The sequence below is a fragment of the Salvelinus sp. IW2-2015 genome, unplaced genomic scaffold (assembly GCF_002910315.2).
Source record: "Salvelinus sp. IW2-2015 unplaced genomic scaffold, ASM291031v2 Un_scaffold4268, whole genome shotgun sequence".
Lineage (NCBI taxonomy): Eukaryota > Metazoa > Chordata > Actinopteri > Salmoniformes > Salmonidae > Salvelinus > Salvelinus sp. IW2-2015.
This window is the reverse complement of record NW_019945539.1, coordinates 79,433-82,315: the sequence shown is the minus strand read 5'-3', so window position 1 is coordinate 82,315 and position 2,883 is coordinate 79,433. Positions and strand designations below refer to the sequence as shown.

Sequence of the window (2,883 nt, the reverse complement as noted above, 5' to 3'; positions counted from 1 at the left end):
TGTTAACCAAAGGGGCTTCTAATGTCACATCAGTAGAGTAGGAGAGGGAGGGGGGAAAGAGGTGTTTATGACTGTCATAAACCTACCCCCAGGCCAACGTCATGACACAGTCATTGTAGTCTTAAAATATTTTTGGCCAACCAAAATGACCAAAACGTTAACCAGTAATTAGGCTAGAGTGGAATTGTAGTTTGAGCTGGCTGAGTGTAAATACATGGCTCTGAGTGTAAGCACCTTTAAACTAGAAACGTTCATGTGTTAAAATTACCATTAGTGCGAAATAGCTAGAAAGCTTTTGGATTTCCATTGGGCTGTACGTACGGTTATGAGAGCTATAAATCAAATGCAATACCTACGTCGACGTGGGACATGCAGCAAAACACCAGAAAGCTTCTAGTCTACCAGAAAGTTACAAGAAGAACAAGAAAGGTTACCTCATCCGGTCATGTGACATTTATTGTTTATAGCTTTTTCGCGTCACGCTAGATGGCTGGACCCTGGACAGATAACAGGTAGTTATTTTTCACTATATTGGATCCCTCCAATATATTTGGTATCACTCTGCGGCGGAGGGTAACATCCGAGGTGAGGATATACAGATTTACTCCCATGCACAGGCGGACCCCAGCCCTATACATGGGCGGACCCCAGCCTTGACACAGGTGTACAGTCGTGGCCAAAAGTTTTTAGAATGACACAAATATACAACTTCTTGTGTTACATACTGTATACTCCACACCAAAAATATACACTCTAATTGTGTTGGGGTCCCTCTCCTGCCCCTTTATCACCAGTATGATCTCATATGCTCTGCTTTTAGTAAAATAACACAACACCCACCAATCGTAGTCACACTACTTCTCTAATCACAAAACCAGCCGATATTGGTCCATTATTTAATGATACAGTATGTTTTGTTTCTTTCTTGGATCTTACAACCCAACACCCATTATCGAAAACAAGAGAGAAAGAGAAAAGGAGTAACATCCTATGTGTATAATTATAACATTACTCCAATGTTTGTAAACAATGTGAACATAAACAAACACTGCATAGCCTCAAAACATGGTTAAAACTATAATGTTGATATCATGGTCAGTCCTTGTAGCCATAGATCTATGAATTTGAGAATGGTTATCTTTCTCCAGGCCCATTTCCCAGCTCTTTACCAAAACAGAGGAGGGTGACGGCTTTGTTATTGTTTCGATTAAGGATTCTATCTTTAAGGCATGAACTGATATGTTCAATTTCATTGAAATATAGTTAAATGTGGGTTATGAGGAGGATGCAAAACTGAAACCATTGTGTTCCAGGTGGCAAGGAGCCAAAAGTCCTAAACTCAATGTTTGTAAAGGCATGTACTCACTGGCTCTCAGCATATAGACACTTCAGTTAATTGAACCAATACAAAGAATTACAGAAACATTTATAATACATAGTATTTATGCAATAACAAATCAAGGTAGAAGCCATATAAAGGTTATCTGGTATGATAGTTTAACAACTGATTCATTCATTCTGGACATTTATTTTTCTCATAGTAAGATTGACGGTAAGCAGAATCAGCTGCAGATCCCACAGCTCCTCCTATTATTCCTCCCACTAATCCTCCAACTGCTCGTCCCGCGATTGCGCCAACAGTAGAGCCGACACCCGAATAGGGACCCATAGGTTGCAGTGGCTGCTCATGGAGACAGGTGAAGTTTCCTGCTGCACTCTTCCCAACTCCATTCTGCCCTGGTAGAGAATTTCACAAGCACACTGTGGTTCGTTTTGAAAGGTCATGTTGATGTGGACAATTCTCCTAATTGCTTTTTTCCCCCGATTTCACCCTGCTCTTGAAAAGAGAATGCAATTTTATGCTGTCTAGAAAATAAACCCCAAACAGCAATGATTTGTAACATAATTAACAAAACATGAAAATGTCAATTTTGGGGAGGACCTAAGACACACAATGGCTTAAATCAAATACTTTAAATTAGTTCTAACGTCTGTCTTGTCCCTACAGTGTATAGCCTATGCTACTCACCAGGCTGGGAAACGTTGTTGTTCATGTTTGGAGTGTAGATCTGTCAAGATTTGTAAGGTTAGAGAAGTATGTGTGAGAGTTCCAGAGTTTTCAAAAAAGAGGGAAGAACACAGCAATAAAATGTTTCAGTGCATATAGAATTAAGAAAATCATGGTTGCAGTCAAAATTCCCTATTCCTACAGAAACCGTTGGTAGTGCATACCCTGTATCTAGTAGAACGGACCTAGTAGTTCCTGTTTCTATGTCCTGTGCGACTAGGACAAATTATAGCGTTGTGTGAGAGTAATGCTGCCTTACCACCCCTTCCCCTTGGTTATGAAAGCAGCAAGTCTTTCAAACTGGTTTTATAGGATCTCACTGGACCCACCCACAGATAGACCTGTAGGCATTATCGTGGCAATCTATCAGTAACAAAACATCCTTATGTACCACTCAATCTATTGCTGATTTTCCATTTCATCATGCAGTGATAATAACTATACAACTTTTTCATGTGTTTTATGCAAGTGAATTATTTCTTAACCAGCATAAAGGAGGTAGACACAAAAGTGCTTTTCAAAATAGAATATGGAAGATGGAAGAATACGTTATAGTCCTATTTGTGGAGAACAGAAGTGTTTTTTTTGCTTAAAAATCCAAACCCCTTAGACACACACACCTACTCACTTAAAAAACATGAATATAGCTGTCAGGGAACTGAGAAAAAACATTGGTTACGTTATGATCTTTGCGTACACAAAAACAATAAAACRACAAACGAACACTCCTGTACGGTGAAACAAARTACAGAACAGAAAATAATCACCCACAAAACACAATGAAAAACAGGCTACCTAAATATGGCTCCCAATTT

At 39.3% G+C, this 2,883-nt stretch overlaps 1 long non-coding RNA gene across 1 annotated transcript; it reads right to left on the bottom strand.

The window, feature by feature from the left end:
- Window positions 1-882: 882 nt before the first annotated feature.
- On the bottom strand, window positions 883-2,331 carry LOC112077095 (uncharacterized). Its single transcript, XR_002895328.2, has 3 exons — window positions 2,233-2,331; window positions 2,030-2,069; window positions 883-1,737 (listed from the first exon to the last, which is right to left on the bottom strand). It is a non-coding gene; the product is annotated as an uncharacterized lncRNA (long non-coding RNA).
- Window positions 2,332-2,883: the final 552 nt, after the last annotated feature.